This window comes from Nannospalax galili, unplaced genomic scaffold, assembly GCF_000622305.1.
Source record: "Nannospalax galili isolate Female #2095 unplaced genomic scaffold, S.galili_v1.0 scaffold380, whole genome shotgun sequence".
Classification (NCBI taxonomy): Eukaryota; Metazoa; Chordata; class Mammalia; order Rodentia; family Spalacidae; genus Nannospalax; species Nannospalax galili.
In genome coordinates this window covers 4,951,556-4,965,033 of record NW_008348568.1, presented here as the reverse complement: position 1 = coordinate 4,965,033, position 13,478 = coordinate 4,951,556, and the positions used below count along the sequence as shown (strand labels likewise).

Genomic DNA, 13,478 nt, shown 5'->3' with positions numbered 1-13,478 from the left:
ATATATATATATATATGGATCTGTCCCTGGGTAGTATATTTAATTCTAGTGATCAATGTTACACATTTTAATTGGTGTATTTTAGATGTAAGTCTTGATATCTGGCAGAGAAAGTATCTTCTTTGGCAGAATTTCTTTAGTTATTCTTGGACAACTATTCTTTCAGATGAATTTTAAGTAACATTTGTCAATACTAATGGAAAAATCCAAGTGGAAAGTTAACTGGGTGTCAGTGCATATATGGATGAAGGTGGTTCAAACCTATGGGATTTTACTTTCTGTAATCAGACCCCATTTTTCACTCCCTCAATTCCTCCAAATTCTTCTATGGGACTGTTGAGAATTTACAATCAGGCATTTGCAAATTGCCTATAATATAAACTGAGGATGGGCTTACACACAGAAGCTTGGGCCCTGTTTCACTTTCTGCATCTTTTGTGGGTCTGTGGTGGGTGGTGTGTTGTTTGCCCTTTAGTAGCTCTTTTTTTTGTTATTTTATTATTTTAATTTTATGTGTATGAGTGTATTGCCTGCATGTATGTGAGTGCACCCATGTTATCAATGCCGTGGAGGTCAGAAGAGGGCTTCAGATTCCCCTGGAACTGGAGTTAAGGATGGCTCATGGCTGCCATGTGGGTGTTGAGAATCGAACCTGGGTCCTCTGCAAGAACAATCAGTGCTCTTAACGGCTGAGCCATCTCTCCAGCCCCAGCTCTTCTTTTGTTTTTTTATCGGAGGTCTTTTTGAGACAGGATTTCCCTGTAGCCACAGCTGGCCTGGATTCACTATGGAGACCAGGCTGGCCTGGAACTCACAGAAATCCACCTGCCTTTGCCTACCGAGTGCTGGGACTAAAGGCATGCGCCACCACACCAGAATTCTACCAGCTCTCCTTAATGAAAAATTATTCCTCTCTAAAATTTCCCACATCCTTTGGGAAAAATATTATGAGCCCCCATCTTTTGTTATGCTTTGTGGAACTTTTGGACACTTGCTTCTCCTTTATGTAGAATTTCAGTGCTTGCCTCATGACTTTTCTCTCCGTGGCCACTGTTGTCATCCTTGTTATTCTTTCTTTCTTTCTTTCTTTCTTTCTTTCTTTCTTTCTTTTCTTATTAATACAGTACTTATTTGTCTTCTCTCTGTCAAACCTTGAGCCAACCACTTTTCCCAGACTTCCTGGTTAGGTCCAGGAAAAGGAATATACAGAGCAGACGAGACATGGGAGAAAGAACTATGGGAGGTGGAGACAGCTGTTTCACATGGTGAAGAGGATGAGAAAGGCCACCATTGGGCAAAAGAGCTCCATGGCCTTGAGAGGGCAAAGCCCAGTGTTGCGTAGGAGAAGAGCTGTTGCTTTGGAGATGGGTTCCTGGTGTAATCAATGACAAGGCTCCGGAACACAGTCTCAATCCCAGCCCCAGAGCCAGCCACCCCAACGGTGGCAGCCCCACCCCAATGAACTCCGCAGCTGTGTCGATGTCCCTGGAAATGGCACTGGTTTAGAAGCTGCGGCTAGGGACGAGTGAGGTCAGGGGACGTGGGACTGTCAAGCTATGAGGCTTTCATCTGGCAATGTCTCTGGATGGCTCAACACCACTGCAGTTAGAGGTCGACTCAGCAGGTGGGAGGTGCTCTACACCGAGGAGCGGGTAGAGAGGAACTTGGAGCAGGTATATTTTTCAGGGGTGAGGGGTCAAGGCAGGAGAGCTGCTCCCAGGGCAGAGAAGACAGAGAGTGTCTTGTTAGTGATTTCTACATTCATACCAATAAGTCTGTTCATAACACACATCATCTTTCTGTGATCTCAGGTTTTGTTTTACCACGTTAACTTACTCAAGTCCATGCCCTGACTTTACACTTGACTTAAAATTATCTTCCCACTAAAAAACAAAGAAGTTCAACTTCCAGAATGGTCCTTCTGATTAATCATCTTAGATTTTCCCCCTCTCTCTCAGATTTCCTTTCTGAACATGACTTCTCCACCTTACTGGAAACTCTACTGAATGATGGTGGATGGTAAGCTTACTAGAATTTTTCACTACCTGATCCTCTCTCCCTGCCTCTTGCCACTACATGCCCCATGTCTATTTGTATTAATGTGCTATCATTACAATCACAGGGCGGCTTTTCTTTTCTGTGTTCTGTCTGTTTCTTATCACTAAAGTTAATTATTACAAGCTCTGTAACTTAGTACATCACAAACTAGTTATCTCACAGTTTTTCGGGTCAGAAGTTTAAAAAAATAGGCCTCACAGCTAAAATGGAGCTACAGGTTTGTGTTTTTTGGGGAGGTAGTTCTGTGAAAAGACTTTTGCTCGTTCCTTCATCTTTCTGAGACTGGCTACTTCACGTTTTCCTTCCATTTCCCAGAGTTAGCAATGACTGATGTCCTTCTGACAACACATCACACTGATACTCTCTACTCTTTCATTCATAGGGATTGTTATGATTATACTGTCCCTCACTGCCCACAAAATAACTTCCCCTATTTCTACTGATTAGCAAATTAGTTCCAACACATTTAATCTTCATTCTTAGTTCAGGCTTGTCACATAAAGCAACACAGTCACAGGTTTCTGGGATTATGTTTGGACCATAATTTTGTCTGCCATTGTACTAAAGAGACAAACCTCACTGGGATAGAATTCAACTTGCATCAATAGTGTCTGCCCATCCTCTAGGAGCTGAACATGACAGACTAGAGCATGCACTGCATGAAAAGAAACCACAGGTGGCCACTGCAATTCTAAATTAGTTCATCCTGCTTCCCCTATTCACACACTCTCTGTTCTCATCAAAACTCCTCTCACTTCCCACCTTTGGCTGTGACCTTGCTTTTGTTACTGAGAAAATGGAAGCAATTAGAAGAGAATTTCCAATCTTTTCAACAACATATTTATTACCTTAGTAGCTTCTAAGTGCACTATTTTTCTTCTGTTAAAATGGGTGAGCTGTCCTTGCTCTACTGGAGACCGATTCCTAGACTTGTGAACTGTTGTAAAGCTTTCTTGTGTAGTTTCTTTATCTCTTGGCTCTGGTGTCTTTCTTTTATCCCTCATTTACATTAGGATACAAACATGCTATTATATTTTCCCAACTAAACTAAACAAACAAACAAAAAGCTTCCTTTAGAACACGTTTCATGGAAGCCATTCCTTTTTATCTGTGTCCCTTGATTGCAAAACTGCACTGGATTGTATGCACTCGTTTTTCACGTGTGCACTGGTCTCAGTCTGCATCTTCCTCCCAGTTTTTGAAGCACCGGTCCCCGGGCTTCCAGTCTGCTGCATCTCCTGGGTTTCCTTTAACCTCACTGTCAGTCTTCTTACTGAGTCCATGCTATTGCTTCAGTTTGTAGGCACTGCAGATGTTCAAGGTTCTGCTTCTCGGCCATCTTTTCCCTTGAGTTCCATGGATTTTAAACACTGTAATTTGGTAGCTGTTAATTCGTTCTCTTAGCTTTGAATCTATCTCTCTTTGAATTCTTAATTCTATAATCTCCACCTTGGTATCTCCGTTCAGATGCCTTTTGGGGGGTCAATTGTCAAATTATCCAAGCCTGCACATTTTGTCCACGTCCTTCATACCATAAAATGTCTTCTGTATAATTTTGGATTTCATTTTCCAACAGACTAGCCTGGTGACTCTACTTTTAATTATAACCCAAGACCAGCCTTTTCCTACCACCTATTCTTTCACGTTGAAGGTCCCCAGTTGAGCCTTGTAATCAACCACAATTGCAAGCCATTTCCCTAACTGCTGCGAAAAGGGGAAAAGAGGTTAGGAAAAGCAGGGGCCTGAGCCGGCTAGCATCAGGTCAGTGTCTCCTCATTCAATGCTGCACGGCTCTCTCCTCACCCTGCTCTCTGGCCCTGGACTTGCTATTTGCCTTGGTATCCTCCTCTTCTGTGCATAATGGAATGTCACCGTACTTGGAGTTGGTGAATACAAAGCACGAGAATATTTGAGGTAGGAACAGAGTGGAATTGCCGCTACCACGTGGCAGAGCTCAGAATGATTTACAGTGGCCAGTGAGGAGGGAGCAAGCTGTGATCACTGCTGCAAGCATGTTTGGGAATCACCTCCTTGGAGGATTTAGCACCTCTCTGAGTACGTGACTTCCTTTAAGAAAAGAGCTGTTCCAGGACTGAAATTTGACAGAATTTTGTCCTTGATACTGTGTGGTCTGGTGCTTCCAATTTAATTTCTTTTGGGGTTCACTCTACTTAGGTTCATCCTGTATGGAAAGGATGGTTGTAAATTGAATTCTGTCATATATTAGAATTCAATAAAAAAGAAAAACATTTAACATAACACGATAAATAGTATTCTTTGATCAAAGATTTTACAAATTGCCTTGTTGAGAAGACAAAAACAAAAACAGGAACTAACATCAGTGTTCCACTAGTTTGTATTGTTATATAGTCACATACATAGGATTTCCAAGCATCATCTCTACTGGCTAGCTTTCATAGTGCTGGAAGGTGCTATGTGTGTTACCTGAAAAGAAAACTAATCACATCTCTACTGGCTAGCTTTCATAGTGCTGGAAGGTGCTATGCATGTTACCTGAAAAGAAAACTAATAATCAACTTTACCCAACTGTGTATCTTGCAAGTTACAGGGACAACTGGCCTGGCAAGATACGTCCACTGCTGAAATAGTGGCATGAATATTAAGGGAGTGACCAAACACATTCTAATTGGACTTAAGGTCTGCTTTATAAGATGGAGCCCAGACCTGATATTGATATCAGGCCTAGGAACCTGAAGCTAGACAGGTCACAGGGCAAAGGGTAGAGCCTAAGGAAACAGAGTTTCCCAGATAGCTAGAAAGTTACTCATACAGATTCACAGCAATGGTGTCAGCATGCACAAATACCATATGAACTCAAACCAGACAAAATCACTACATAGAAGTGGGGAAGTGGGGAAGAAACCCCAACCCTGCCTAAGAAAATATTGACACTGATGGCTGCTTAGAGGGGAGAGTCAGTCTCATTTAAGGGTGAGATTCTTGGTAGGTTGACCAGGCTCCAGTGGATAAATCCATACTGAAGGGCATTTAGGGACACAAATTTTGTATATATATGTATATATATATATACATATATGTAGAGATATGAAATTACATGGGAGTGGTAAGGGAGTACAGATAGGTGAAGGGATCCAAATACGGTCAAAATGTCTTGTATGAAATTCACAAAAATTCAATCAAAGAGACTCCAAAAAGAAAAGAAAACTGAGACAATTTAAATGACAGTTATCAGGAATATAAAAATGCATATAGTTGTAATCATATTATAAAAAGAATTTGTCACCTACATATTTTAGCTATTGGGGTATGTTATAAATTTCTTTCATGAGAAAAAGAGAAGTTAGAAGAAACATCGATATAAAGTCTTAGAAGTAATATCCCAAAAGGAAAGTTATGAATAGAGAATAAAGTTCCTGAGGTATTTTCTGGTTCTACAAAAAATAGGATTATGGGGCTGGAGAGATAGCTCAGTGGTTAAGAGACTGCTCTTGCAGAGGACCCAGGTTTGATTCCCAGCACCCACATGGAGGCTACGAACTGTAGCCAGTTAACTTGAGTTCCCAGGGAATCTGAAGCCCTCATCTAACCTCTGCGGCATTGCATGACACGAGTGCACTCACATACACTTTTTAAAATAAATTATATTTTTCTCTATTTAGTATGACCTCCATTATTTTTAGCTAATATGTTGACCTCTTCTATTAATTTGACAGGTTACCAACATTCATACAGTAGTCTACATAGCTCTGTGAACAAAAATAGACTCTCACTGACACTGAATAAAAGCTGATGCTGCCCAGGACACATAGCAGGGAGAGAAGTGTAGGCTGAATGAACAGCTTCCAGATGCACAGCCCAACCCCGGTCTATGAACAGCAGACTGAAACAGGGAGCCCGAATAAATCCTTACTTCAGCTCTTCTCATGTGTTTGTTACAGTGACAGAGAGTCTCACTAACATGACATAAGGATAGAGGGGCTTTTTGTGTCCTACCTTTCCTAACCTTGCTGCAGTATTAAGATTCAAGGCAGAAGCTTTTTCTTCTCTTTCTTCAACAGGGTCTAGTAGAACTGTATAGTTATTCTTAGGCTGAATCATATTTTCTCATATATTTGGGTATAAATCTTCCCAAGAACCCATCGGATTCATTGACTTTTGAGTCTATGCAGTGTTGCAGAGACAGCTTAGGCACACAGTAAAGGTGTTCTCCCTACCCTGCAGGGGTCCAGTACGTAAGAGGAGGCAGACTCTGGATGAATTCCTGGCCTGTGGTGCACTCAGCTCTCCAGTACCAGCAGATTGCTCAAATACATCCAATGTTGATATTTTTCCTTTGCAGGAATAAGAGAGAGGAGAGAGAGAGAGAGAGAGAGATAGAGAGAGAGAGAGAGCTCACATCCAGCCTGTATCTAAACTTCATATATGTTTATCATGTTTTGACTAATCAGAATCTCACTATAACATCTTTTGGTCTTGCCATTGTTGAGTCTACTCTTGGTCTAAATAAATGTATAACAGAGTTGACTGCCATTTTCATAATTTGATATTATGCTAGAGGAAATTTGCAATGAAGAATGCTTGAGCTTTCAAACATTCTGCCAAAAAAAGGGAGCAGTCAGCAGTCTTTAGGGCCTTAATGAATGTTCTTACCACATCTGTTGTGGTTGTCTGACTACCTACCATGCACCAGTTTGGTAAGGGACACGTATAATCAGAAGTCTAGGGTTTAGCTATTGTATATGTGCTCTAGAGTACTAAATGCATGTCTCTACCCATACTTATTTTCAGTAGTTAAAGTTCAGGTATCCAAAACTCATTTCTAGTTCTATCTGCTTACCATCATACACATCTAAGGTGACACGCTCAGAAAAAAAAAAAAAAAAAAAAAAAAAAAAACAAACCTTTATTCTACAGCCAGCTAAATGGCTCCTTCCACAGCCGCTAGAATGGCAGCACAACCCATTCAGTATTTGAAAACAAAATCTTAAGGTAAAACTCAGTATTCCCTTTTCGATTACAAAAGAGTTCATCACATCTTCTCAATTTATCTCACAGTGTGTCTCACAATTGAGCACTGCCTTGCAGGTTTGGAATAGTCATTGATGTCTGCCTCATTATTTTTCCATGCTTTGAGGATTGTGTGGCCTCCATTGGACTTGCTTGTTTGCATACCCAAACACAATTCTCCTCTCAATGGCTTGATTTGGTTTAAAAAGGTAAGGAATATTAATGCCACTTCTTACAGTACTACATTTATACTAACGTTCTCCTAAACTAGGAGTATCAAAAGGATTATCTTCTGGCTGACTAAAAACCTGTGATGGAGACATAAGAATAGATTTTCAAATCAAGGAAAGCATCTATTATTTGAACCTAAGCTTTTATACACAATAATTGTGGGAACCTGAGCATGTTACTAAACCTCTTTAATCCTGATTTCAAAGTCTGAAAAATAAAATTAAAAGCATTACTTCACCCATTCAGTCATTCTAAAAATGTTTTGTGAACATCCATGATCTGAAAAAAAACGTGATGTATACTGGCACAAAATGCAATTAGAACAGATATGAAGCTGTCATTCCACTGGGTAAAACATAATTACACACAGTGAGCACCAAAGAATAACATTATTCAATAAACAATGAGTATGTTGTTCCATTCCTTGGCTGACAGTATAGGAATCATGTGTCCCAACTTTCCTCAAACAACTCTAGATTCCTAGTCTGGGGTTTTTACTTCAACGATGCTTGTGTTACTATCTGTTGTAAGACATTTTAAAAGCTCTGAAATGTTTCTCTTATATAGACTCACTGGGGTAGTTCTCAATGAAATTCAGGAAAAGGATGAATTACTGTCCCCGAGATGTAACACAGCATTTTAAAAAATTGCTTTAAGCCTTCCATCCTCTAAAACCCATGATATGCAAAGCTGTCACTTGGTCAGAAAATAAATCAGAATATCACAGGGACAAGAGTACTTTTAGAGGCAGCATTGAAAGCCACTGTCCTTCTCTCCTAAGTTCTGAGTTCCAGGTTGGGAGGGAGAAGGAGGCAACTAACAGAGAGAGCAAGGAACTTCTAATCAAGTTCCCACTTAGGCACAAACAACCAATATCCTAAAATAAAATTAGCCTTAAAAAACTTCCCTTCTGGGAGAGGGAGAGTCAGTTTTCTTTTAGGACATGACACCTTATAGGTTGACCAGACTCCAGGGGATGGAGCTGGAGCATTTGGGAATACAAATTAGGCCTCTACTTAAAGTAAATGGGGTAAGGAGGTTAGTGTGGGGAAGTTGGGATGGGCATAAATAGAGATGTGGAAGGGGACCTGAGTATATTCAAAATGAATTATATGAAGCTTTTAAAGTATTAATAAAAATGTTATTTTAAAAAGTTCCCTGCAAATCAATGGTCAATTCTGAGGTCAAAGGCAAAATCATTCTCAGGAGAAATTGTGGCTAATCTACCTTGCCATTCAGCCTTCTCACTAGAGAAGGAAACCATGAGGACACCGTGGCTGATCTCTGAATGTTGGCAGGTCCCCAAACTTGGCTTCTTGGCCAGTACTAGGCATTCATTTCCTCCTGTGAAGCAGTTCTTAAATTCAGTGTGAAAGAGGTTGGTCATTGGAATAATATTTGTGCCACTATTGCACCCATGGGCATATTTTGCCAGGCCAGTCAGTATTATAATTCACAGGTCCCAAGGTAAGCTGACTGCTATTGTTCTGATAAATGTACATAGCATTATACTGCCCTCTAAATTCAAATCTCTGTACCCATAAATTAGCGAGGTCTTCTCAGACCTCAACAGAGAAATTTCTTTGCACAGTGAACAGTAGATGCCATAGAAACTTACAATGCATGAAAGTGCAGAGAATAAGTGTCAGTGGTGTGCTTAGCTACAAACAGGTCAACTAAAACACCCTCCCCTCAGAGGTTCAAGGAGCATCAGGGAAAGATGAAAGTCATTTTAAGAGCCAGAGTTCAAAAAGGACCAAAGAGAAACCCTGTCTTCAGGACATGACAGAATCATGACCCTCATGAACTCAAAGCAGTTGCGGTTGCCTGCACAAGATCTGCAGAAACCAAACCAGTAAACATTGCAACATGGGGAGGGAAGAGGAGTCCTCATCTCTGAGGAGCTACTGAAAGCTTATAGCTCCTAGAGGAGGGAGTATTAGTTTCATTTAAGGATGTGGCCATTGGTAAGTTGACCACACCCCAGTGGTCCCATACACATGACTATATGGATAATACAAATTGAACTTAATAGTTTATAAAAGAAAAAAATGTTCATGAAGTTGGGACTGTGGTGGGGAGGAAGGAGATGGATTGAGAGGTCTTAGGGAAAGAGTATGGGGTGAATATGAACAAAATATGTTGCATGAAATTCTCAAAAGAATAAGAATATTGTATTTTAAAATGTTGTCAGGTTCCAAATGACTGGATTGCAGCACAGTGAAGCTCGAGATCCAGGGTAGAATGGACTGTGCAGTTCATACTGGAGATGTCATGTAGCAGCAAAAAGATGTAGCGAGGAGGTCATGGATTAATCAGACTTCACAGTCCCTTCCATGTGTCATGAAGCTCATATAGTGTGACCAAGAGCTCTGTGGTCACCTGAGCAAATAGCCCATGTCTGAAGACTCAGAAAAAGAGTAGAGGAATTTGGGAAGAAGATGTACAATATCCTGCTGATAGAACACAGGAGATTTAAAGATATTTTTAAATGTAGATATGCCTATATTTCTACAAAGTTTCAGTACTAATAATCTCACACTAGTTTCTGATAAGGGTCAAGTAGGTCTTTAGCCTTATATCTCACCTACCAGATGTGTTGAGGTGTCTGAGGAGGTGTGTGTTTCTTGATATTTATAAATAAGTGTGGAACATTTGTAGTATAAGAACTGGGTTTTAGTTCCAGAAACAGATCATAGATAGCCCAGTGACACCTATGGCCACAAACAAGTAGCATGGAGTTCAATAACCAGAACAGAGACCCTCAAAACCACAGCTGCAGAGAGCGGTATATTTAAGGTCATGCTGGCCAATGCAGTGTTGGCACATAAGCACCGGGAGACACCACTTTTGATAAGAAAAGTGACCTGTGACAATATGGTTGACCAAAGACTGGTTGAAACCCCCCTGAGGTACCTTTTATATGTAGACTAGGGACCATGCCCTCATTCTTCAGAAGCGGTTACCATTGATCTCACAGCAGAGAAAATTCAGAAAGAATGCCTTCTTTTCCCCAGCTAGACCAATCTCTGATTGGCCTGTTTTCAGAGGCTCAGCAGTAGCTCTGAAATATCCTGACTTTCACAGAACAAACAAGTACAGCAGCAGAGACAGGTAAGAAAAAATGGGACTTCTTAGCTTCAGCAAGAAAGCCTTTTATTGGGGTCCTTTGGGCACTGGAGAAGTGAGTTGTAGGTGATCTAGGGTAAGGCTGACCCTTGCTCATGTGCCCATATCAGGTACCCCTTTGGGTCTTCATTTCCTCCTCTTTTAAGTGAGAGTTGAACAAGAAGCGCTAGCAAATCTCTTCAGGATCTGTGTGGCTCTGTGACACCCTAGTGCAGGGCCTTGGATTTGAGAGGGTGCAGTTCTCAGTCCACCCCACTCAATAGCTCTGCTATCTGTGGCTAAGATCACCGGTGTCAGCTTTGGGGGCCATTTATCACACTCTGAGCTTCCTTCCAGGAAGTTCTTTTCTGTGAAGAAGGCCCGTTTCTTTGCCCTACTCTCTGACACATTTCACCTATTAATTACTTAATGTCAGTCCCAGAAAGACAAATGTCACATTTTCTCTCATTCTTGGGCCTTGATCTTTACAGATACAATTGTGTATGTACAAATGACATGAAAGTAGAAGTAAAGCTCTCAGAGAAGAAAGGTTAATGACAGCATAAGGGACAGGGACAAAAAAGGGGAAGGTGGTGGGACATGAAGGGTGGATGTGCTCAAAGTGCATTAATTATTTGCATGCAACTAGCCTTATACAACCCTGTGTAATGAAAAAAATCTTTGAGCCCCATGTCCCCTCTGATTTGCATAGTAGCAGAATTTGCTGTATAAGCAACTCATTTGATCTTTAGTGGTCTGGCTGGCTTGCCTATACATCAGATCAGAGAAGGGTCTCTGCAGAAAAGGCAGAGTACAGCTTAAGTAAGTGTTTCACGAGACTCTTTTCACAATTTAAACATCTACAAGTTAGTAATAGCCAGGGATCACTGTACATTAGGAAAATGGATATCTTCATGCAATTGTTCTATGAACAATTATGTACCTCCTGTGTACCAAATTCTGTAGCAAGATTACATGTATCTTCTGTAGACAATCGAGTTAAAAACAATTCAGTACATAGTACTGATCTGAAAATATATGTCATGCATTCCTGATGCTGTTCCTTTCTAGGAGAGAGAGGAGGAAAAGGCCCAGGCTGGCCTTGAACTAAAAACCCTCCTCACCCTCTCTAATGCTAGGGTTCCAGTACTACACCACCATAGCCAGCTATAACATATTCCTTCTCAACAGTCTTTCCTTTAGAAATGTCACTTCAAATTAAGCAAGACATAATTTACATTTTTGTATTCAGTTTAATGAACTTTGAAAAATTATGTATCTACATATATATAAGTAACCACCTTAATCACAATATAGAGAACATTTACATCATCATCACAATATTCCCTCATACCCCTTGGCACTTAAACTCACTTCTATTCCTGGCCTCAGGTGAGTACTAGTCTATCTTATAGTTTTGCCTATTATAAAATAGAGCTTCTGTTGTATATTGAGTTTACTTCACTAAACATAGCACTTTTGAGATTTAGACAGTTTTTCATGACTTTTCCTGGGGAGACGTGAGCAAACATCTAATAGAGAACTGACAGAAAACCAAACAAATTGTTCCACCCCAATCTACCTTTATGAGTCAATGAGTTTATTATGGTTACAGGAACATGGGTTTGCTCACAGGAACACGATTCTGGAAGCTGCATCACTGAAAGGCCCACCACAGCATCCCTGGAGCTTCCTGCCTGACTTGCAGGCAACTAGATTAGAGAGTGTCCTCTCCCCTTACGATGGTCGCTGCTTATGTGACATGGAGGTTGTCGGGGGGCTTGTGGATCTTTCTGTTTTCTGAGCCTTCTGAGACTCCTTCATCCCTGCAGGAGGGACTATTTCCATTTGTAGGAATGTCTACACAGAATATAGCTGTTCTCTTTCATTAGTAAAAAGCTTATGAGAGTGTTGGTGAACACTGTGGTTGCTTCCAATTGGTTGGCAACAAAGGCACAATGAGCATTGATGTACATGATCTCTGTGAGCAAGTCTCCTCAGTAAATATCTGAAAATGAAGTAGCTGCATCTTACTTATGTGGCTACTAACTGCCTTTGGAAGGCTGGTTTCATTTGTTCTCCTGGAATTCCACCTGTACTGTACCCTCACCTGTGACCGTCTTTTCAGTTTGAGCCCTGCCAGCAGATGCTTGGCAATCTCATATTGTGGCTCTCATTCGCATTTTCCTGCTGAACAGTAATGTTTAGCATCTTCTAATGAACTTATTGGTCATTTCTATATCTTTGTATGCAAACATCTGCTGACATACTTTGACTTAATATTACTGGTTTATTTGAAGTATTTGTTGATTTCTAGACGTTTATACTAGTTACTTTCCTCTTGCTGTGGTAAAACATCATGACAAAGGTAACTTACAGAAGGAAAAATTTATTTGGCTTACAGTTCAGAGGGATAAAAGTCCAACAAGGCAGGCGGGGGCATAGCAGGAAGCGGCTGGAGCAGAAAGCTGAGCGCTCACATCTTCAAGCTTGTGTGGGGATGGAGAGAGAAACTGAAAGTGGGAAGGCTATGAACTCTCAAGGCCCACCCCCAGTGACATACTTCCTCCAGCCAGGCCACACCTCCTAATCCTCCCCAAGCAGTATCTCCAACTGGGGTCAAAATGTTCAAACACTGGAATGGTATGGAGGATATTTTTCATTCAAACCACCACAAAGGTGCTTATATATTTATGTGCACAACCTTTGATCACAACAGAGTGAACATTTTCTTCAGAATACTTTACTTTTTAAGTCCCTTAATGATTTCTTTCAGAGCACACATTCATGATTTTAACAAAATACATTTACCAGTTCTTCTTTTCCTCCACTGTCATTTATTCTTACCATAGGAAATCTTTGTGTATCATTAGGTGTTGATTATTTTCTTATATATTTTATTTTAGAAGTTATATAATTTTGGAATTTTATGTAAGTCTATGATACATTTTGAGCTTAGTTTTTAGTATGGTATGAAGTACACACATTTTTTTCAATGAAGGAGCAATATATCTATAAACAGATATGTGATAAATAGATATATGATAGATGATAGATAGATAGATGATAGATGATAGATAGATAGATAGGTG

At 40.5% G+C, this 13,478-nt stretch overlaps 1 pseudogene; it reads right to left on the bottom strand.

Annotated features, from left to right (window-relative positions):
- Positions 1 to 1,258: 1,258 nt before the first annotated feature.
- LOC103743933 lies at positions 1,259 to 8,665 on the bottom strand (annotated as a pseudogene).
- Between the last annotated feature and the right edge of the window lie 4,813 nt (positions 8,666 to 13,478).